Source organism: Rhinolophus sinicus, linkage group LG07 (assembly GCF_036562045.2).
Source record: "Rhinolophus sinicus isolate RSC01 linkage group LG07, ASM3656204v1, whole genome shotgun sequence".
In the NCBI taxonomy this organism is placed as follows: domain Eukaryota; kingdom Metazoa; phylum Chordata; class Mammalia; order Chiroptera; family Rhinolophidae; genus Rhinolophus; species Rhinolophus sinicus.
In genome coordinates, this window is record NC_133757.1 from 84,924,703 (window position 1) to 84,949,863 (window position 25,161).

General features: G+C 37.6%; 1 protein-coding gene across 1 annotated transcript in view; it reads right to left on the reverse strand.

The window, feature by feature from the left end:
* The window catches only part of LOC109456203 (uncharacterized), a 224,690-nt gene extending 201,951 nt beyond the window's left edge, over window positions 1-22,739 (reverse strand). The window contains exon 1 of the mRNA XM_074338218.1: window positions 22,635-22,739. The gene's annotated coding sequence lies outside the window, so the exon portion shown is untranslated. The remainder of the gene's footprint in view (window positions 1-22,634) is intronic.
* Window positions 22,740-25,161: the final 2,422 nt, after the last annotated feature.

The window sequence follows — 25,161 nt, forward strand, 5'->3', positions numbered from 1 at the left end:
TTTATATTCGAAGGAAGTCTCTGTGTTTAGGTTTAGCATTCAGGCCTTGGCCTACTTTTGTGAGTTGTGGTTCCAATGGCTGTTTAGTTTTCAGAGCATCTGTAGTGTTCTTCTGGTTCTCCTGGCTCACCTGACCCCTCTGGGACTCCCTCTGGATTCTGCTGGTGTTGTCTATCGGGACAGAAAGAGTTTCCCGAGGCCAGGCTTCTGGTGTTTCTCTGTGGGGGAGTGCTATGTTAAGATCCCCCCAGCTTGTACTCTGGCTTCCCTGTTGTCCTTGTACACAAAAGGGGACCCTGGAGCCCAGGATGGGGGTATCAAAGAGTCTTCTCACGTTGCCTTATTGTTGCTGCATTCCTCCACCACCTACCCACCCACACTGTTGCCCTCTGGAAGGTAAGCCTGACCATTTGCTATGACAGAGTCCTTCCGGCTGGTTCCACCTGAGTCCTGCTGTCTCCCAGTAGGCGAAGGGATATCAGGAATATTAGATCTGTGAGGCCCAAAGGGTAAAACAGGCTTCCCAGACTAAGTCTCCTGTGGTAAGTGGGCCCCTCTGGCCAGTTCTGTCCCCGTCTCAGTATCTCTCAGTGGTGTAGGCATGTAAGGCCAGTAAGACAGAACACTGCCTGTACCTATTTTTGTTGATGGGACTCCCAGTCGGTTTACCTGGCTGGTGGTGTTGGGCTCATTGATATTGTCAGAGGGTCTCCCATTCAGTCCAGGGAAGGAATGAGCCTATGTGAGATGCATTTTGTTGTCAGGAAATGATGGGCCTTGATGGCCTTCCTCTGCTGGGTGGGGGGGACCACGAGTCACCCTACCACTATGTTGTTCCTCCAGTCCTGGGGTTCTAGACCAGCTCCCCTTCTCTTTACCATCATTCAGAATTCTCCTTGGTCATCTCTTGCATTATTTCCAGGATTAACAGATGTGCTTGGGAAGAGGAACAGGGAGAAAGAGGTCTTATGCCATCTTTTCAGGACTGGAAGTCCTACCGTAATGTTTTCATTAAAAACTTAGAAATTGATATCTGAGGAGATCTCACAAATGCACTGTCAATTTCTGTGCATTATTGCACCAAATAACCTGACAAGTTAACATACATGGAGAGATGTATCACTTTAATGGGATTAATCCTCCATAGGTTTAGGCGCATTTATGGCTAGTACTGGTTTGAGCAGCAAACCTGAGAATTAGACAAAGGAAAAGCATTTTTGCTCTATAGTCATGATGTATAAGGTTTATCTCTTGATGAACACAAGAAAAAATATGCTAAATATTAACACAGATATATGTCTGTTCTCTAAAGACAATATATTTAAAGTAAATTGTAGAATTTCTACAAGGCTTTAGACTACAGAGCTTTATTATGAAAATCACATCCACTTGCCAAAAATTTGCAAACCAATGATGTGATGCTGTGTCAGAATCCCCTCACCCTTCTCAACTGCGATTTACAACTGGAATTAATTGTGGATGACTTTGGCTCATGACTGTGTAATTTATTCCAGGCTAGAGATTTCAGAAACAAAGCATCTCCATCTGTCTCTGTCTTCTTAAGCCCTCATGTGAGGAGGCCATTTATCACTTTTCTTTATCGATTTTTTATTTGGAGAAGTGACACATCATGTATTAGGTATCCAAATAAATTACTGATCATCACCTTCTTCACATGGCTCTGAATTAAAAAAACAAAAACTGTATGCATATATGACACTCTGTTATATATGAATAATGTATAATACCTAGCAAGTGTCTCCCCCACTTAAAACATACATGCACAAACAAATATATACCTTACTGACTTTTCTTGGATTAGAACTGAGAAGTCTATTGATAGGCTCTTTTTGATATCCCTTAAGTGATAATTTAGTTTACATGAATTATTATTAGGATATGTAATTGTACGCGTGCATTAAGTATTTGGATGTTTTATATTGTGTCCGTTAAAATGTTTTCAGTACACTTTTACATTCATGATCTTGCTCCTTTCACAGCCCAGCTTTATAAAACATCTTCATTTTGCAGATGTGCAAACTGAAGAGAGGTATAGAATTTATTTTTTTCTAAGGTCAAACAGTTAACTTCTAGCAGCCCTGAGAGCAGGATATAGATCTTCTGACTCCAGGCTCTTTGCAGTAAACATCAATCCCTCTGTGACTAAAGTCCAAACACAGGATGAAAGAAAACATGGAGCAGAATACAAAGGGAGTTATTTTGTGCTGCATTTTGGAGTGTCATCTGCACTGAGGAAACACTGCTAATTGCCAACCTGGTGTTAATTTACTGATCTGTGTCTATGACTAAACATTATTCAGTCCATGCTGATTAAATCTGATATGAATCAGATCAATTCATCAGCGGCTAAAATGCATGCTTTAGCCATACCTCTGCAAGCAGTCTCCTACCCCATCTATCCCATATACATAGCCTGTCTATTAGTAGTTAATGTTTTTAAATTGTAATTCATGGAATTACAATTTATAAATTGACAAAAGTGCACAGAATGATTAATACATAGAAAATGATGTTAGGCTCATTATATGCCAATTAATGTAACTTCCATTCAGAATCCTGTGTAGAACAGGAGACTAAATTTAGGACTCAATTCCTCATTTGCTCACAGATTTAACTGGAGAATCCATCTCCACTTTATATGCACAATATAATTTTCTTTGTTTATTCAATACATTGCATTATTTGTTTTTATTATAAAAATTGTCTACTCGCAAGGTTTTAAAATAATTGAATCTATTTGTTTCATTTTCCCGGGTGTAGTAATATTTTTTTGGCATGGTGCTTTAGAAAATATATGACCTAGAAAGCAGCCTAATTCTTGTCACAGCTGCAACCTTACTGAGGCAAAAAATTTGGCATTTCTGTAAAGTGAAACCATCTCTAATGGTTTGTCCGTGCTTCAAGAGTTGCCTTTGTTTAATTACCACGTGTGGAGCTTCTAAAAAGGGACCGTTTTCAGGAATAAGTGGATAGGAGTGAGGGATGCTGATGATGTGTGAATAAAATGGTGATATAGAAGAAAATTGATCCCCCTCCCCTTTAAGCTGAAGTCTGCCTGTCATTGATATAGCTATGAGTCAGGCGCTGATTGGTGAACTACAAACCTGATCCCCTCCCAGACCAGGATGGCCCTGCTCCATGTTTCCATGGAGCCAAACTTCCCCATCACAGCTCATTGTTGCTATTGCTCATTGTGTCATCTGTATTCTCTGCTAGATTTTCAGGGTCAAGGATAGTGTCTGCCTTGCTTCCCATGGTCACACGTCTAGCACAGTGCTGGGGGGGGGGGGGGCTTAATACATGTTTGCTCAATAAAAGAATGAACGCACTTTAATGTTTGTGCTCATTTCAACTTCCTCTATAATTCTTCTTTTTAAATGGCTTTATTGAGGTATAATTGATAAACAAAAACCTGTGCCTATTTCATGTATACCATTTAATAAACTTAGACATAGGCATACGCTCATGAAACCCTCACCACAGTGAAGGTAATAAACATTTCCTTCACCTTAGAAAGGTTTCTCATGCCCCCCTTCCTTCCCGCTTTTTGTAGTAACTATTCCACAGAAAATTCAAAGCCAAACTTGAATAGATGACCCTTTGTTGTTACATCTTCCAAAAGGACTTGTATTGTCACTTCTTCCTGTCTATCTTCCATCCCTCTTACAAATGTTGTATAAAGCTAATCATTTTTGAAATAAATAAAATGGATGGGGAAAAAATAAAAAAATAGAATAAATGCAGGGAAAACATTGACTGGGGCAGCTTTCCGTCATTTCCCACCAGACAACAGGCATGAGCCCTTATAGTCAGTCATCTTGTCATCACTTAGCTGGCTAGTCCTATACTGAGTTTTAGAAGTCAGAGGTAGAACCTGAGTATACATGGCATTACTATGATGTTTATTTGATTATCTTAAAAATAATTCTGACCATCTAAAGAAATTAGGACCTAAACAAACTGCCTGTTTCATCTTAATCTTCTCAATATAACAACAGGTACTCCACAACATGGCAAGGGGTTCTTTCTCTCATGGAAGTGGGTGGGTGGGAAGAGGGATTATGAATTCCACGGGGTCTGGAACTCTGGAAGAAAGTCCTCCCTTTGGCAATGCTGGTGGTGCAGAAAATAACTTCAGTTCCTATGAGGATTGGACTGTGGGGTGTGAGGGGGCTCAGAGTAGTGCACTCTATTCTAACAAGCACCATTCCCAGTAGTTAAATAAGTATAGCTTGTATGCATGTGTTTATGTAGTGGGGAGGGTCATGCAGAACATCCTTCCGAGTTCACATGAGTCATTTCTTCCCCTGGATCAGAGTAACAGAAGTCCAAACAGAGGGGGTGGGAGAAATTGCCTATTTCCTGAGGATTTCAGTTAAGAACTTATCCATTCACTACCCAGGTAGAGATCTGAAAAGAAGATGAACCCATCAAACCAGGGGGTGGCTCCACTTCTAATTTATACATTTCCATTTATTGGTAAACATAGGGTATGTGTAGACTTTTTTGAGTATGGATAAAGGTAATGAAACAACATGTAATATATGAATAGTTTTTATAAAAAAACAGAAAGAAAACAGCATCAAGAAGACTCATAGAAAAACACAACTCTGAAATGAGCTAACAGAGACCTCAGAAGAAAATTACAGTTCACTGGCATCCTCAGAATAACGAAAGAAAACATGTTCTCTAAGAATTAGGAGCAAACATTCATAACGAGGGAGCAGGCTACAGAGAGAGGAAAAAGACAAACTGATGAGAAAAAAAGAGACGAATAAAATACAAAAAGGACAGCCACAAATTGGAAATTTTATTTGGAAGAGTAAATATATATAAAAAATCAAGATATTCTTGAAAATGGTGAGAGTCGAGGAGGAATTTACTTTATTAAGCACTAATATATTATTGTATCAAATTGGGTTCCCTGGGAAATGGACCCTGAGGTGGAGAATTGCATGTAGGAAGTTTATTAAAAGGCATCCTTAGGATTGACACCTGTGAGAAAGTAAAAGCTCAAGATTGGGCAGAGGCAGGTGCTGAACCGGTGACACAGCCACAACAAAGCCCACAGCACCTTCCCTACAGGGAGGAGCCAAGAGAGCCCCTCAGAGTTGCCAAAATCAAGGCAAGAGGGCTCATCTTTCTACTCCTTCACTGACCAGTTATGTGATTCAAGCTGTCCTCAGGGCAGGGGGCAGTTTACCTTGGGTGAGGCAACTCCCTTCAGCAGATAGCAGTCCCCAGGAATGGCTGGGGCATTCAAGGCCTCCATCTTGAAGGGGGATCTTAGTGGTATCCCACAGCACTCACTGAACTACAAAAGGGAAAGAACCGAAACACAACGACACTAGCGTGGATTCCTACATATCCACATCCTTGAAACTGAAGACAAATTTCAGGAACATATCCAGAACATAGAAGTCATCTATGAATCCAAATACAGTAAGAGTGGTTTTACAAATTATTAAGAGAAAGATTGGATTATTCAGTATATTTCAGGGTGACCAGGGATTAACCACTTGTACAAAGTTAAAGTTATGCCTTTTATTTACCCTGTATTATTTAGGACACAGATTTGCTCTATGCAACAGAAATCTGGAAAATCTCTAGATTACTCTCTTATCTCACAATCCAGATAGAGAAATAATTATTACTCTCTTATTTCACAATCCAGGTAGAGAAAGTCTAGGAGAGGACTGGTGTCTCTAATATACTCATTGTTCACCTTCCTTTTATCTGGTTTTCCCACCATCACTAAAGAGCGGCATTTTTGAATGTTTCAAGATTCATGTTCTCAGTAGCAAGATGGGTGATAAAGAGAGGAAAAGGGTCTCTCCCTTAAGAACATGACCCAGAAATTGCATGCTTGTACATCACTCCCACACACATTCCACAAGCCAGATCATAGCTGCAAGGGAGGCTGAGAAATGTACCATTCTTCTGAGTGGCCATGTACGTCATCCAAAATTAGGCCTTTTACTTTTATTTTACAGAAAGTAAGCATGAATATTGGAGAATACCTCTGTCACACACATTAGAAGCCAAAAGAAATTCCAGATGAATTAAACTTTTAGATGTAAAAAATAAAACCATAAATTATTGGCAAAAGTTCATGCAAGAATGTGGGAAATAAATACTCTCAAATATAAATGTTAAAAGTATTATTATAATCAAGCCTATTGATCCAGGACTTCCACTTTAGCTATTTATCCTCAGGAAAGAAGGAAGAATGTGTGCAAACATCTAAATGCAATATCACATTATTGTGCATAATAATAAAAATTGAGAATAATAGATTGTTAAATATTCAACAATAGGAGATTGATAATTTTATGTATTTATGTCTTTATGTAGAGTTGATTCAGTTCTATACTGGAATACTACACAGTCATTAAATATTTTGTTGCAAAGAATATTTGATGTAATGGAAAATATTCAACATGTTACTGAGTGAAAAAATTACAGAGCTGTATGTATACTATGATCCCATTTTTCTAATGAGCACATGTGTAGATGAGAAAATTAAGACAGTACAAGACAAAACTGTTAACAATGCTTAACACTATTTGCCTATATACTTTTCCCAAACATTTAAAAAGCATCACTTTGTAAACAAAAAGTAAAATCATTTAAATGAATAGAGACTCTAAAATGTGAGTAGCATTTAAGATGCACGCAGTGCAATGCATGGGACTCATAGGTGATTTCATAGAGAGGGTGACACTGATTTGTTGGCTTTTGAGGGACATGTAGAATTTATGTTTGAAAGAGGGGAGGATCATCTATAATGGCAAAGTGATAAAGAAGAGTAACATCTGTCCAGGGAAGAGTGAGAAATTTAGTGTGTTAGGGAGGTGAGGCTGAAAAGCTAGGCTGGCATCCGATGGCAAAGTGATGTTAGGAAGCTGGAACTCTTTCCTTTGAATAATGAAGAAGATGTAGACTGGAGGAGGGAATATGATTAGATTTGACTACTGAAAGAGGCCAGGTGTATTTTTCCAGTCCCTCCCCTCCTGAGCTGTGCATCTCACTTCCCTAGTCACTACTCCCCAGCAGATGGCCGGGAGCATCTTGGGATTTTCAGCTTCCCTTTACTTTCAGGAAAGCCTCACTCTTAAATTGCCACCTGTGTTCCCCCATATTCATATATCGAAACATAATCCTCAATGTGATGGCATTCAGAGGTGGCGCCTTCGGGAAGTGATGAGACCACGAGGGCAGAAGGTAAAGCCCTCATGAATGGAATGAGTGCCCTTATAAAGCAGACCTGGAGAGCTCCCTGACCCTTCTGCCGTGTGAGGAGGACACACTGAGAAACTGCCCATCCATGAACCAAGAAGCGGGCCCTCACCTGACACTAAACCTTCTGATGCCTTGATCTTGAGTTTCCCAGCCTCCAGAACTGTGAGAAACAAATTCCTGTTGTTTATAAGCCACCCCATCTATGGTAATGTGTTATAGCAGCCCCAATGGACCAAGACACACTTTGTTATTTAAGTGTTTCTTTTCACTAGACATTTGCAATTGGAATATTCTTCGCCTCCCTGACCCTCTTAGAAAATTATTTCATTTACATGGTTACACATGTACTTTTTGCATAAATTCATTAATGTGATTTTATCAAAGAAGCTTTTTAGTGCATTTTAATAACAAGTTTGATTCCTTTCATAGCTTTTTTTCACACAGAGGGAAACATAGTGTCACATCCGCATTCACACATAAACATATGTGTAGTATCCTTGTCTTCATGTGTTTTACAAAAACATTGGATCATATCATACACCCTTTAATGAATGTGCATCTCTTCCTCATGAATAACTGGAAATATCTCCAAATTAATTGATAAAATTCCAAGTCATTCTTTTCAAAACTGCACATCTATGGTTCCTATGTAACATGTTTTCAGTCATTTTCTTACTGTCGGATTTACTTTGTTTCCAGTTTATCTTCATTATAATGCAATAAAAATTTTTAGGTATATTTGTTTCTATGGGATACCCCAAAAGTGGGCTCATAAAAAAGATATGTGCAATTATAATCAGAAGTGGCCAAACTGCTTTCCAAAAAGGTTTTAACATTACATTTCCAATGGCATTGGGAAAGAACAGCCAGTTGTTCAGCTTTCTATCTTTGATAAATATTATACCTCTTTTATGTTATACTATAATAATTATAATTTTATGATATTATAACATTGTCATTGCCAGCCTTTTGGGTATAAAAATATCATTATTGTTTTAATTTGCATTTCTCTCACCTGATGCTCTTATCTATTGGATTTGCATTGCTATGAGTTCTTATTTATATACTGCTTTCCAAATTGGTGTGCCATCATAATCTTTTTTGATACAGGGCTAGCTGACCGGTTCATTTAGATTCTCCCTGGTCACTGCTGACACAGTGTCCCTGAGTATTGTTAGAATTCGCATTTTAAAACAGAAACGGACTCCTCTGTACAAGTCTTGCCCTTGACAGTTAATATTCCCCACTCATACCAGATAAACTCCAGGTAGGAGGCACCAGGAGACTCATTCACATCCCTCTTCTGGGGCAAAACGGATGATCTGCATACAAATTTCCAATTCCTAAAATATCTAAATGAATGAGGTGCCTTATCAAGAAATGCAGGTGTGTCACTGTGGGATGAGGTTTCTCTAGCTCTGTCAAATACCATCTTTGCAATGCGAACCAGCCTGCAAATAAAGCATTTGCTGGGCACAACAGGATTTCAAAATGACAGATGTGACTCTGGGCGGTCTCGAAGGACACTCTGATAGGGTGGTTGTGTATCTCTCACGGTGATTAGTCAGCGTCTGTGCTCACCATTCTAATCTATTCCAGCCAGCCGCATGCAGCCGATTATTACCTAGTCAATACGGAACACAGCCAGCTGCCGAGAAGGCTCGGTCATTACGCTATCGTGCTGAGCAGTCGCCGAGACCAACCTTTTCCCCAGGAGCCCTCTAATAATTAAAATGATGTGGATTGCTGATCTTCTGGTCACTACAACGAAAAAAAAAAAGTTTTTGTGACTAACATCGTCATATTTTCCAAGGAGTGGTTGCCAGAGGACTGATGCCCGCTAGGCATTTTCTGCTTCCAGCCACCACCTGAAATTATCCATCTGCCCACACTGCATCCTCTTCCAGAATTAGCTGAGAGCACAGCTGCTCTAACTGGTTCTAACCTGTCTGCTCCAAAATAATAATTATAAAAAGAGAGACGGCTCTGCTTTCTTTTTCAAAGCAGCAACCTCTTTGATACCAAAAATAACTACATAACCACAGATACACAGTGGAAAAGGTCCTCCCTATAGGATTGACATGCCGCTCCCACTCCTGCGTGTGCACGCCTCGTGACCATAAGCAAATCAGATATCGGCCCGCTCACAACTCCTGGCCTTCATTCCCAAGCCATGGCAGAATTTCAATGAGGCCCACTGCCCACCTTCCTCCAAATCCACTTGTCTCCCTCACATCCTTGTAAAGCTCTGTCACTAGCTGAATATTGTCATCCCCTGTGATAGTTACCCAGTCAAGACCCCGGGTGGTTAACAGATCCTGTTGACTCTTCCTCCCAATTACAGTTTGAATCCATCTACTCCTCTCCTCTCCCCTAAGGCGAGCCTTGTCTCTCTGCTCACTGCCATGCTGTTCAAATGATTCACCTTGCTTTACGTTGTCCTGGCCAACCCATTCCCTACAGAGCAGCGAGGAAGGAAGAGTGTGTCCAAACATTTAAATGCAATATCACATTATTGTGCATATTAATAAAAATTGAGAACAATAGGAGATTGGTCTCTTCTTTCTAGAGGGCAAATCTGAGCATATCACTCTTCAGGGTCACTTAGAATAAAATCCAAAGTTCTTCATATGGTTAGCAAGGGCCCTATGTGATTTTTTCCTCACCAAAAGCACGGGCCCTATGCGATTTTCTCCTAGCTTCATATGACTCACTGGTCTCCCTTGTTTCGTAATCTCCAGCCATCCTCCCTTTCTTAGCTCAGACATGCCAAGTTATTTCCACCTCAGAGACTACCCTTGCCATATCCTCTGCCTGAAACACATTTCCGTGTGCCTTCCTCTCTCCCACAACTCCTACTCACCTGTGTGGTCTTAGCAAACGTAACTCTCACTCAGGAACACCCTTCCTCATACTTGCCTAAGTTAGATACCTCTCCTATATGGCTGTTAGCACCCGAACTTTTATTTTATGGCACCTAGCAAAATGATCATTGAGTATTAAGTGATTATTCATTGTCCAGACTATCAACCCCATGAGCACAAGGATCCACTCTTTCCTTCTAGCATATGTTCCCAGCACCTATGAAAGAAACATTTTATTTATGACACTTGCTAATGACGGTTAGGCAGACATTATCCAGGGGCCTACTACAGTGGGATTTTCGCAGCGGGGAGAGATCGAACTAAACTCCAAATATAATGAGAACGAGTGGAGATTTATATTGTATACAAGGAGCAGGATGGGGGTCAATGGATGGAAAATTAGTTACAGGAAACATCAGGGCTGGAAGATTATTACTAAACTGACTCAACAGGATTCTTGCTGAAGGCAGGCCAGGGTGATAAGATATCAAGGGTGGGAGGATGAAGAATTTGATCAGATATCAATAGTGGGGGATTTTCCTTATACTGACATAGCAGGATTCTTACCAGTCAAGGACAAAGCTCAAGGTCGGGACCGTGAGGGCTTAGAGGAAACTGACTAGAGTTGGGAAAAAGGCAGAATCTTTCTTGCACCTAGCACAATACCTGGCACATAGTAGGTGGTCAAAAATATCTGTACAATGAAGTAAGTGGCTGAGAATCTGTCAGTGGAGGAATGAGTGTGATTAGCAAACAAAGCTGTCCACCCTAATTTTACCCCTAGTGTGAACATACAGGTAGGCAAGCCCTTCTCAAAAACTGAAATATGGTTTTAGTAATGTAAAATTTCCTTAACTATATCTGAAGATGAACATTCTTTGAGTCCATTTCACTATATAGCAACATAAAGGGCCTTGAAAAAATATAGCTTTCCTGCAATAGACACATCATTCTCTAAGTGACAGAAAAGCACATAGCTGTACATTTAGAAAGCAATTTTCATTGTAGAATAATGCTATTTACACAGTGTTCCAAACCAGGTATTTTCCTTCTTTAAAACCAATAGCAAAGGTTCCAAGCATCTAATGGAAGCCTGAAATATTAGCAATTGTTTAATCAGTCACTTAGACATTGTAGGCAGCTAAGTCAGTTGCTCTTCCAAAAAAAAACAAGAAAGTAATGCCTCTTCCCATTTGAAATCATAGCTACAAATTTTAACATCATTGCATGGTCCGTGAAAAGCCAAGCTTTGCTTCAGATATATTACTGTAAAGACACAGGGTGCCTTAAACTAATTCTCAAAACAAAGCACATTTGATCAGCTTCTAGATATTTTTGGTTTTATTTTGCTTCTGGCTCCCAGTTCAAGCCTTAAGAGGCTTTAGCCCACACAGTTTGGGTACTCCTTATAGCTGCTGGAATCAATGAACAGTCAATTGATTTACTTTGCATTTAAGTAGATAACACACCATCAAAATGTGATCCTCCCAAAGAGTATCATCTTTTTCCAAAAATAAAATGATTTAATGACCAGAGCACTGCTTAATTCTCAAACACAGCAACTATTCTAACCTTACCTAAGCATGTCTGCATTTTCCTTTTTCATTAGTTCTGAATTTGTTCTTTTTCTTTTATTAGGTGTTGTAGCTTTGGTTTAAAAATGTCTCAAGTTCTTTTGTTTTTGGGAGGGAGCTGAATTTAATTAAGCCCAATATGTAAAACATTTTAAATTTATTTTGTAATTTACAGTATGATACTCTTCATGTAAATTTTAAAAACACATAATAATACTAAGTAATTCTTAAGGAGGGTGCAGCTCTCAGTGACCTATGCAGGGATCGAACCACAACCTTGGTGTTATCAGCACCACGCTCTAACCAGCTGAGCTAACTGGCCACCCCGAATGCTAAGTAATTCTTATTGAAGTATTCATACTGAGGAAAGAGTGAAGATAAGGAATATATAACATGGAGTCACTTTAACCAAGCTGCTAAAATTATTAACATTATGAAGGTTGAAGCATGAGAAAGCAATTCTATTCTCATTCTAACTAGCCTAGGAACTTAAACTTTGAGCTTTCCTGTCCTGCACCAATGCCGGGGGCATCAGGCTGTTGTGTGTCAATACCTGGACATACACTAGCCCTTCAGGTAACCCTGTGCTCACACCCTGAAGGACCCATGTATCCAGACTACCTGACCTCCATTATCCAGACCACTGGATGTGACCAAACCTCCTGTCACTCATTTTCCAGACCTCGTGGCATCCATCATCCAGACTACCTGACATCTGACTAGTAACTTCTCTAAATCAATCCTAGGGCTAAGAATGCAAGATTGATAATTCTCAAGAATGTACTTTTTAACTATAAGAACTGTTAACGTTTCTTTCTTCTTTGGAACACTTTTGGGATTTTGCCTAGCTGTGTTCATAGTTTGCAAACCTTAAGACCCTTGAATAAATCTTTATTATTTATTCCTGGCAAAGTCTCCAGACTTCTTATTTTTTTAGTTCATTCAACAGTATGAAGTAAAGGTACAAAAACACACAACAATAGTGGAGACCTCCAAACAAAAGAAGAGGGAAAAGGGAAGAACAGGATGAGCTGGTTACTGTGCTTTAGCTTTAAAATTTGTAACATTCTAATGCTATACAAAAAGTGAAATTTGCAAGATCGCAAGCAAATATGGTTAGTGGCTGCCTCCAAGAACTCAATCTGGAAAAGCTCCAGGGTGAAAGTGAAATGGACCTAATTAACTTAAAAGACTATCAGACTCCCTCCACCCCCACCCAGGAACATCTAAAGTGGGTTTGTGTGTGAGGAAATTGTGGGCCAGACTGAAGGAGAACTGGGAGCCACAGCAAGGGAGAGCTCTTCATTGTGTTCTTTTCTCTCCCCAAATTAACCCAAGCATATCAGCCTGATCACCACTTGAAGAAAGAAAACCTGAGTTACAGCCTAATGCTTGAGCCAGGGTTGGGTGACATTCAAGTGGAGAGGCCAGTGGGTGTGGGAGAACAGATTGCAATAGGTCCTCATTACCACGTGAGGAAGGTGACAACCCTCTAGTGGTATGAGCTCACTGTGAAATACAAGAATGACCAAAATTTAGCTGGAGAACTTACACAATTAATTAGTTTAAAGTAAACAGAAGAAATATTCTTCAGGAGGACAGTGGACATTTGAAGCAGGAACACAGGGTTATAAGGAAGAGGCAATTCCAACTATCATTACAATAAGAAACTCAGTAGATGGATTTAATATCAGATATAGCCATAAGTTAGTAAGCTGGAAAAACAAGTAATGGAATTCTCTAAGGAGACATCAAGTATAACAAAAAGAGCAAAATATAAAAGAAATATTAAGAAAGAGGGAGGATATAAGATGCTTAGGAAGAAGAGAATACAATAAATGGAGGGGAGAAAATATTTGAAGAATAATGATTGAGAATTTCCTATAATTAAAGAAAGAAGACCACATATTGAAAGGGTTTAGAAAATGTCAATAGAATAGAAAAGAAAAACACATACTTTCTATAGTATAGTAAAATGAAAGTCAAAGAAAAGACTCCTGGGACAATAGAACAAAAATCAAATTGATATTAGACGTTTCAGCATTGATATTAGATGAGACTAGGCTAATATTTTTCAACATGTTGAAAAACTAAATAAATTTGAACCTAGAATGTTTTCATCCAGCTGAGTTTTTGTTGAAATACAATAGAGATATAGTCAAACATACAGTTGTCTCAGAAAAATAACACAGACTGTCTTGAAAATCACTCCTGGACAAATTATCCAGAAGGTACAAAGAGATATATACAGGAAGCAAAGGTGAATAAATAACTGAAGACTATTTTGTGGTTTTCTCAGGGAGCATTGGCATTCCAAAGAAAGGCCAAAACAGAATAATTTAGATGAGAACTAAAAATAACTAGAAAGATGGGAATCGGAAATGTTGGATTTGTATGTGCTACTTCTGTGTTTTCTGCTATAGTGCTAGGTGTATGGTTACCAAGACTTGAATGGATTAGACTGACTTGAAAGTGACGAGTTGGTAGATGAGTAAATGGACAAGAAGAAAATAACAACAGAGCTTGTTGCTGTGATGTAGCTTTAAAATTTGTAACATTTTGATAATTTGTAAATTTTTCTTAAATAAAATAACCTTTTACCAACACTAAAACCATTATGTCAAGGGCAACTGTAATTGGAATTGATATCTGCTAAAGGTGCTTAACTGACTTTCCCCCTTGCCTAAATTGTGAGCATGGAAAGTGTTGGGAGTAGCCAACAATACTTAACCTGAAACTATTAGTATAAACTAAAGGACTTCTACTGTAGAATTATCAGTTTTCTCCTTTGGGAACATGCTATCATGATACCTGTTAATCAGATCCAATCAGGTTTCAAACATAGAATAAAAGACCTAAGGGGAAAAGGTCAAATAGGCTTGGTCATCATAGCCTTATGGCTTAATCCTCCAATTCTAATTTTGATGGGTAGGGATGTTCTTTCAAGCCAGAAAATAACAAATTTGTGGTATGTTTATACTGAGTTTTCTGAGATTAAAAAGTAGTTTTAGTCCACAGTACTAAAATAAAATATTTACGTTGTCTAAAGTGGATTTCTTTTCTACTTCCCAAATATTTTTGGGTTCAATCCCCAATTCATATTCTAGTAGCTGTCATTTTAGAATGCACTTTGTTTTATTACTTAGAAACTAATCCAAAATACCTGGAAAATACAAGAGTAGAAAAAAACAAAAGTTAATGCTAACAATTCAATACTTGTTCATTCCCTTCATTTTTTTTCATTAATTCTGTCCTACAAAGCAATATTAGGTAGCATACAGAACATGAACCAAGAGTCAGATTTTCTTGGTCTAGTTTCCACTCAACATTTGGCTATGGGGTACCATCTCATTTCTCCAAATCTTGGAGAGCTTACTTGTCAGAGGGTGATGACTACAGTGGTATCCATCTCGCTGAGTTGCTGTGTGGATGAAGTAGGAAAAGGTAGTGAAGCATTTAACTCCATAGCTAGTGCTTAGAAAGTGTTCAATGAAAGTTTATTATCGTTAATACTGTAATTATTACTTGAACACAGATTATAGGTGAAACTAAGAATCTCTGGAAATTGTGCTTAGTTCACATTTTTCCTGAATGTTCTCACTGAACCTAAAACAGTGGCTATGGCTAAGTCTGTATTCTAACAGATTATTGACTTTTAATGTATTATTTTGTGTTGTCTATTCCAAAGTAGAAACTGCTGGTATTAAATTTGAAGATTACCAGGGAAATAGAGTTCCCTGAAAAATGCATGTTAAGTCTTTTAAACATGATGCTCTTTTTTTAAAAAAACTAAGCACAATTTCCAGAGATTCTTAGTTTCACCTAGAATCTGTGTTCAAGTAATAATTATAGTATTAACAATAATAAACTTTCATTGAACACTTTAAAAAAAAGAGATATGATAACATACAATTAAATGCATAGATTTTAAGTGTTCAGTGCAATGTGTTTTAACAATTGTGTATATCCATGCCACAGAATGCAGAGCATTTCCATCCCCCATGGAAAATTCCCTCGTTTTCCTCCCAGTTTCCTACACTGTCCCACATGCTTTCCCACAACTGTCAACCACTGTCTGCTTTCTGTCTGCATTGAGTAGTTTTGCTTGTGTTTGGATTTCATATACATGATTCATACAGTATGTACTTTTTTGTGTCTGGATACTTTCGCTTAGCATAATATATAACCAGTTTGATATATATATATATATATATATATATATATATATATATATATATATATATATATATTTCATTTCACGATCTTTTCGATTATTCAAAATTTTATGGATTAGAAGGAAGAAAGTCAAAAGGGCAAACACCATAGACTTGGAAGACCTGAGTTGAAATCCTGACTATTTTCAGTTGTGTGACTTTGAACAAATAACGTAATCTCAGTGCTGGTTGTTTGGATAAATCTCTGTAAATCTCAATTTCCTTAACTTAAAACGATAATGAAAATACTCATCTCATGAAATTGTCAAGGTTGAGATGAAATAAGTGAGAACATGGTGCTAGACAATTGTTAAAAAAACAAACAAACAAACAAAAGTTTTGTTCAATCTGAATGTACCATATTTCCCCGAAAATAAGACCTAACCGGAAAATAAGCCCCAGAATGATTTTTCAGGATGACATCCCCTGAACATAAGCCCTAATGTGTCTTTTGGAGCAAAAATTAATATAAGACCTGGTCTTATTTTCGGGGAAACACGGTAGCAGACTAGTCACAGATATTGATAAATTACACCTTAATGACCAACCACAGAGGAAATGAAAAGGAGCAGAAACTCTTACTTTTCCACCAAACATGACAATATAAACCCTATTTTCTCCCCAGGAATATGATTTCAAAGTTTCAAAGGGAGTACATACAAGACTATATAATCTTATATTTCAAACAAACAAGCAAGCATACAAACAAAAACAAACAAATAAAAAAAACACACACAAACACACATACCAAGCCAGTATCTAGGTTTCAGGCTGGGAACTCTTTTGTAACTCTTATCTGCGTACTTCAGAGTGTGGATCCAACCATTTCCATTTGTCTTGCCTCAGGGAGGATGAAATACATTTTATAGGGATAGTGGGAGACATAAATAAAGATGCTTTTTGATTGCATTCCATATTCAGAGTGTCGGTTACATGTGCCTAATGTTTTTTACCTATAAATCTTCAATGATTTTACTAAATTCTTAACAAAAATAAGACAGACATTTCTGTTATGTTAAAATACCATGGTGTTCTTCAGTAAGATACTATGACTCAAGCAAAATTTTTTTTTCAAGAAAATAAAGCAGAACCAGTATTTCTGGTGGCATTAAAATGAAATGACAGATGAAAAAAAAAAAAAGAAACCACATAATTTTTCTGTCTTATGTTTCAATCAGCTCAGAGAAATTCTTCCCATACACATTAATTATTCCAAGATGTGGGCAATTAAAAACATAACACTCATTTCTAATTATTTGTGCTATCCTTTTAGAACCATGGCACTTGTGGACCAGTATAAAGAGCTAATTTGGGAATGAAGGTAATCTTTGAGTACATTGAACATTTAGACACCTTGCAGTACACTAACACTTTGTTACCATCTAGTTTGATGTGACAGTTGAAATTACCATTTAGCTGAGACATTTCTACATTGATAATTCTTGGACTGGGCAGCTTATGGTGAAAAAAAATAAGGATCATTTTTCTTCTTGGGGTGAATTTTACATCGATAGAAAGAGATAACACAAGTCAGACTCTTTTCTAATACTTCTAAATAAGGCTGACTTTATAGAAATCTAATTATAAAATACATTTATAAACTATAACGAACCTATTAGGAGACTATAGCACAGATAAAGATACGAAGACCTACAAACGTAACACAAATAAGACCTACAAAGTTAACAAAGATAAATATGTCACTGACTAAAATAATACTTTACATCTTTATAGTGCTTTTAGATTTCATGTATATTTATTCCCTCATCTATGAATAATCTTATAAAACAGGTAGAATGAGTGTTACGATCTCTACAGATAAAGAAATTTGGACTAAGAGAGATGGGGGGGACTAACATTAGAGAGATCATTTTTTCCCAGATGTTATCACTGCTTCAAATTATTATGGCCCCCTTCTCATTTATAAAGCACTTAGGTATGACTTGCTACAGCAGAAACCCAAACCAGTATAATCCTAAAAGAACGGACCCCCCTCTCACCCCACACCCCCGTAACTAGGAGAACCAGCGTGACTGAATATAGACAGAATCAACTCCACGTTGTTGAGATTTCTTGCTTCTTCCTTTCCCTCAGAGCCCCTCTATGTGTGGCCCTCATCTCCTCCCTCTTCAGATGGGCTTCCTCCATGTGGTGGGGAAGGTGAGTACCAGCGGTGCCAATGTGCCTTCCTGCCAGCACCCAGATTACAAAGGCCAGGGGCAATCTTCTTCATTTGCTCCACTTGAAAACCCTGGGGCCCAACTTGGGTCCCATGCCAATTTCTGAACTATTTTCTAACACCAGAGGTGTAGGGAACTCTGACTGGCCCATGTAGGGCCCCTGTCCCCCACGTGCAAGATGAGGACAGAGCACACGACTGACCACATGTGGTGGGAGAGGATGATGCCCCAAAGAAAGGGATATTGGCAAATATTAAGTGTCGCCTATATACTGGCATAGATACAGACAAAGCAGCTGATGGGCCAGATTAGAAGTCTAGAAACAGACACATGTATACATAGGGTGTATTACAGGATTTTTCTTGAAATTCAAATAGGTGGGGAAGGAATGAACTATTTAATAGTAAATGTGAAAACTGAGTGGATGATCCTCAACTCAGTATTTGTTAAATGTAATAAAATTCATTTGTTGGAGTAAATGAAATGAGTGAATGCAAAGGTCAGAGTTAGAGTTTCAGTTCTGCCAACTTACAGCTCTGGGATCTTGGGATAGTTATTTATATCTAATAATTTCCCTCTTCATTTCAATTCTTCATTGTTGGAGAATTAAATGAGCTCTTAACAACCACAAATGTTCCAACAGAAGTATTAGGAAAGGACACAAATATATAATAAAAATATGCAACCCAATAAAAAAATAAATGCAAAAATCGACTGGAAAACTTTAACGATAATGCTCCATTTGGGTGGAGGGCCGGGAATACGCACACATCACTGACTTGAATTTAAATTGGTACAACCACTGGAAAGTGATTTGGCAATACGTAGCCAAAATTCTACAAACTTTGTATGTCCTTCCATGTTACTATTTCACATCTATGAATTAGAGCTCTATATGTTACAGATGTGAAATTATTATGATTTAATTACAAAGATTCTTTTCTAGTATTGCTTATTAGAGCAAACAATTAGAACTGACTAAAATATCCAACAATATGGAATCGCTAAACTAATTATGGCATATCAATAAGTGGAAACAGTACAGTCATTGAAAGTAAATTTGTAAAAGAATATTTAATGACATAAAATGTTCACTGTATATTTTTAAACTAAAACAGAGAATTTACAAATAGTAATGAAAATAATTCCATTTCAATAAATAATATATATTTAGGTGATTAAAAAAAAAAAGGAGTTGAAAGATACACGAGTATAGCATGGACGGATACTGACAGATAAGAACTGTCTTCACAATCTCACCGACCTTACTTATTTCCAAGTCTGATATTTCTGAACCTCAGTTTCTTCTTGTTCAAAATGGGAATAACCATACTTATCTTTACTGCAGAGCTGTACACTTTAAATGCAATAGTGGTTGGCCAGTGCTTAGAAGAATTTCCTGGAGCACATCAGTAGTCTACATATAGTATGAAAAAATTGATATACCCTCAAATGTTAACTGTGGGTGCTTCTCTGATTGGACAATGGATTGTTTTCATTTTGTTTCTTTGTTTCCTACAAATTATTTTAAAGTCACATATGTGGAAAAACACAAAGATAAAAATGACATTATAAAGTGTATAGAAAATATGAAGAACACATTATGAAAAGACTAGTGGGAAATAACCCCCGTAAGAAAATTGTAGTTACCTTTGGAAGGTGAACTTTTAGCAATGTGCTTTCTTTGTGTTTTTCTCCATTTTCAAAACTTTTCATAACAAGCATGTATTTCTTGAAGGCTTAGTTTCCTATTCTGGTTTCCTTTTCATTTCCTTCTCCCCATCCTTTCCTCTTCCCAGGTAAAGGTGGGGAGAGCAAATACGAAGTAATGGAAATTGCTTTCATTGCCAGCAGAGAGATCTGCTCCAACTTCTTCTACACTTTGTTTCAAGCGTAACAGAATCAGTGTTAACTGTGGATTTTTTGTAAAATCTAAAAATTGGACACGCTACTTGGTATGTTTTTTTTGAAGCATACACAGTATGGCTGTGGGGCTTAATGTTTGAATTAAAGACTTGCCAGAAAATCAGAAATGAATTCTCTCAGAAGTCAAGTCTCCTTTTCCTTCTAAGTGGCACACATATACACAGTGTTCAACGTCCAAGTTGACTGTGTCCTAATAAAAGAGTGGTTATTCATTTGCCCATTTGCCCATTACCCTTATAATGTACGAAAGACCTAGACACTTTATGCTCACCATTGTTTTCCTACCTAGGGAGGAAAAGAGTTTACCATTGCAGTCATGTTAAATTAGTGTGTGTGTTATCTTATTGTTATTTCATCAGATAGATTTTCTTCTGTAAAACGATCCGCGTTTACTTATCTACAGAAGATTAATTTTTAATTTGATCTTCTTAGAGGGGATCATAAAAATTATTTATCAAAACTACAAAGAAATATCTATGTATTTATAATATTAAGATTGCAACATATGACTAAAGAAAGAACTTATTTATTGTACCCAAGCTCTCTCAATTTTCTTTTTGCGAAAGAAAGTAAATGGGCTTCAGGCCAATGTAAGCTCTATCTTATTACTTTAAAAATGTCTTTCTGGTTCTTATAAGCTTAAAAGCCATGCGTTTTCACTCACTTTTAATTTTATGTTGAATTTCTCTGCACTTTTTTGGCCCACTGGAATAGAAAGACAGCCTAGAGAAAGCCAAAATAGATCCAAACAAAATCCACTCGCAACCTGTATGGAATTCATAAACATCTTGTTTCTTTCTGCTTGCCTCGCCTTCTCTCTCGTAATTTGCAAATGGACCAAATGACTCCATAGGATAAACTGGCATTTCCTGATGGTATGTATAGGAGTGCTCTGTATTTAAACAGCTGATCTGCAACTCCCAACAAGTGGACTAAAGGTCTTAGGCTGTATAGGAGCTAAAATATTATTTTGACATAGTTTGACTCTCTAAAGGCAGAACTGAAGTCTCCTTCAATAGGTGATTGGATAAAGAAGATGTGTGTGTGTACACATACACACACACACACACACACACACACACACACACACATACATCTGTACATACATACAATGGAATACTACTCAGCCATAAGAAAAGATCAAATACTGCCATTTGTGACAATACGTATGGATCTTGAGAATATCATGCTAAGCAAAATAAGTCAGATGGAAAAAACTCAAGAACCATATGTGACTTCACCCATATGTGGGATATAAAACTAAAAGCAACAAACAAGACAAAAACAAACAAAAACTCATAGACACAGACAACAGTATGGTGGTCACCAGAGGGTAAGGGGGGAGGAGAGGCGGTTGAATAGGGTAAGAGGGACCTAATATATGGTAATGGAAGGAGACTTGACTTTGGGCGGCAAGCACACAATGCAATATACAGATGATGTATTATAGAAGTGTCTACTTGAAACTTAGATAACTTTATTAACCAATGTCACTGCAATAAATTTAATACAATTAAAAATATTTTTAAAAAAGACAGACTATCTCAGGGTAAGGAGAAGACTCAACAGTTATTGAATATAATGAACATAATGAAATGAATGACAAGCAAAATGAATAAGGGTAGAAATCTGCCGTACAACACTGTACCAAGAGTCAACTATAGTGTAATGCATATTTAAAAATTTGTTAAGAGGGTAGATCTCATGTTAAGTGCTCTTCCTACAACCAAAAAAAAAAAGAGAAATGAATGACTGAACGAAGAGGTCTGAGTGAGAGTCTGAGGTCTGGCACTTAGAGATCCAGGATCTTGGGATAATAATTCTCTCTCATAGTTTCCATCTTCATTAGATCGTTGGAGGATTAAATGAGATCAGAGCATATAAAGCACTCAGTAAACTATATGAGCGTGTTCCATATTACCCTGCTTTGAGACGATGGTCATTTAACCCTTCGGCTTCATAAACACTGCCAGAAAAAGTAGTTACATATCGTAATGTCAGCCAAGATACAAAAATTTCTGGCTGGTGCCTTTTTCCTTTAGACTTGTGGCAAATAGTCTCACACTAGAGGGGGGACGGCACTGACACCACTGCAAAAACTAAATGACACCAGTCAAGGGAAAACTTTTTTTTTTTTTTTTGAAAGCCTCATGATTATTTTATTAATTAAAATATAGTTAATATACAATATTATATTAGTTTTGTGTATATAACATAGTTATTCAACATTATATACCTAACAAAGTTATCCACAATAAGTCCAATAACTATGTGTCAACATACAAGGTTATTAGGATATTACATTACATCCCTATGACTTATTTATTTTATAACTTGAAATCTGTACCTCTTATTCCCCTTCACCCTTTTTGCCCTCCCCCACCCTCTTGCCTTTTTTGTCCCCCAGAACAAAAGACCAGCCTTAGGAAAGCTGGAATTGCACCTTCTCTACAAGTCAAATTCAAACAAAGGTTATTTGTTGTGCACAGCACGCCAAAGCATAAAAAAGAAATCTAGGGCTTGGAAAATAAGAAACAAGCTCACATCCTTTTCTCTTTGAAACTGTTGCTTGCTGCATTTGCATATAGTATAAAAAACATCCCTTTTATTTACCTTGAAAAGAGGGCTGATTTGCCTCAAGAAAGATTATTGTTCTCAGAATTTCTCTCTTAGGCACAGGAAAATCTGGAAAGTCTACAGGAACGTGTTTTTCCCTATGCGCTCCCTTCCCCTATTTTGTGGCTGTCAAGCCTCTGGGGCCACTGGACAAAACTGAACATTCATCTGAAATGTAACCCACTGCACTGTTCTATCCTATTTTGAATTCATAGCCTGTTGCACTGCAGCAAGCAACAAGCTCATGTTGAGGAAAAGAAATGAGCAAACACAAATATCCTGGCTTCCTTCTGAGCTGAAGAGTTGGACAGGGCAGCCAGCTCAGCTTCGGTCCGCAGCAGCAGAAGGCCCTGGCCTCCCTCACTTGCACTGCAGAGTGGATATGAGACTGGAAAACAGATGAAATGATGTCTGCCATACATAAAGAGAGCGTAGCAATTTGTTTCCCAAAGAGTAGCAATTCCACAGACCTCAAGCAATTGTTTAGGAGCAGAAAATAAAATAACGTATGCTCAGGATTTTGTTGCATTTGAGGCTGGTGGGCATCTGCTGGTTTCCTCTCATTATTTACATATTTGCATGATTTGTGAGGCAAGGCAATGTATCATCAGTGGAGGCAGATATGTTAGGAGTCAAAAAAGAACTGAGCAGGGATCCCAGACTCAAAATGCCTACAGAGCCAAGCAGATGACCTGACTACGTAAAGCAAACTAGGCATGCACTTCTGGCGGCTTTTTTTCATAACAGTGCCTTAAGTTTCGTTCTTTGACAGAGTCGCATTCAATTTACATAGAAATATATTGAGAATATGATTTATTAGGTTAGTGCAAAAGTAATTGTAGTTTAAAAGGTTAAAAATAAATGCAAAAACCGCAATTACTTTTGCACCAACCTGATACATCTGCCAAAATACGTATCGTCCATGTTGTTTGAAAATCTTGACCCTCTCCGTCTCCCCTGTACTTTCTCACTTTTGATAGAGATATGCATATAACAACTATTTAATTTCCTCTTATTTTTGGTATAAAATATACAGCAACCTCTGTATGATAATGAATGGCAACTGGTATTAGCCAGTGTTAGGGAGACAACAAGGAGTGGTGGAGACTGTGGCCAACTGGAGAGCCCATGCCTTGTGCTATGGACTGAACTGTGTCCCCCCACGACCCCCCCAAATTCATACATTGAAGCTGCACCCTCTAATGGGACTGTATTTGGAGATATGGCCTTCAGGGGATAACTAAGGTTAAACGGGGTCGTAAGGATGGGGCCCTAATCCAATAGGATTAGCACCCTATAGAAGCAGTGTATTGGCAGTTTATGAAGTTCAAGAGTCATTCTATTGTCTAATATAACTCATGAGAGAAAGGAGAATAGAATTTGTTTTTTGGTTAAAGAATGATATAAAGGACATGGATTGGTTTTGTTTTTCCTTTTTGCAAAGAAAGACAAAGGAAAGTAATTTTGTCCTAGAGTAAAATAAGTGTTTCAAAATAAAAAGAGGGAGGGATCTCGTCCCTCCACAAGTGCACAAAGAAAAGGTCACGTGAACTCAGAGTGAGATGGCCTGTAAGCCAAGAGAAGAAGCTCAGAATGAAACCAACCTTGCTAGCACCTTAGTCTTGGACTTCTAGCCTCAAAACTATGAGAAATAAATTTCTGGTGTTTAAGTCACTCAGTTTGTGGCATTTTGTTATGGTAGTTCCAGCAGATAAATATACCTTGTGAGCAGCTACTACTTAGCTACAGATAATTATTCCCAGGCAAGAACGACAGCCCAGAATGGCTAGACATTCTATTTTTATCATAAGGCAGAAACCTAGATTTTTACATGAAACATTTCCTGGATTTTTAATGTTAGTAACTAAAAATTTAAACACTGTGAAGATATGAAATATGTATAGAAAGTACTTCATTGCAACATTATCTGTAAAAATAAAATGTTGGAAATGATCTAAGTGTCCATCAACAGGGGACTAGTTAAATAAACAGTGGACCATTCACGAATGGATTCAGAACTAGTATACTCTTTATTAACAAATGTTGTGCAATGTCTCTTTGTTAATTAAACCTATTAAACATAATTGATCTGCAGACACAATTTAAAAAAAATAATCAAGTGTCTTAACTCTAATATTAAAACTATATAATTTATAATTAATTATGAAATATATGTTTCAAGGTATAAATATTCAGAGTCAATTACTGTGGATGATATAACAACATGGTCAGACATACGTATCCACAGAACAGCTGTTAATAAAACAGCTACAAATGCAGACCAATACAATGTGATGCACTGAAAAAAGTTGTGAAGATGGCAAAGTACACTCTGCTCTCAATTTCTACAATCTGGCATTTTCAGTGTAAAATATACTTTATGTTTCTAGGTAAACTAGAATCAAGTTCTCGAATTAGGTAATTATAGGTGGTAAACACACAATGGGATTTATAGATGATGTAATACAGAATTGTACACCTGAAACCTATGTAATTTTACCAACAATTGTCACCCCAATAAACT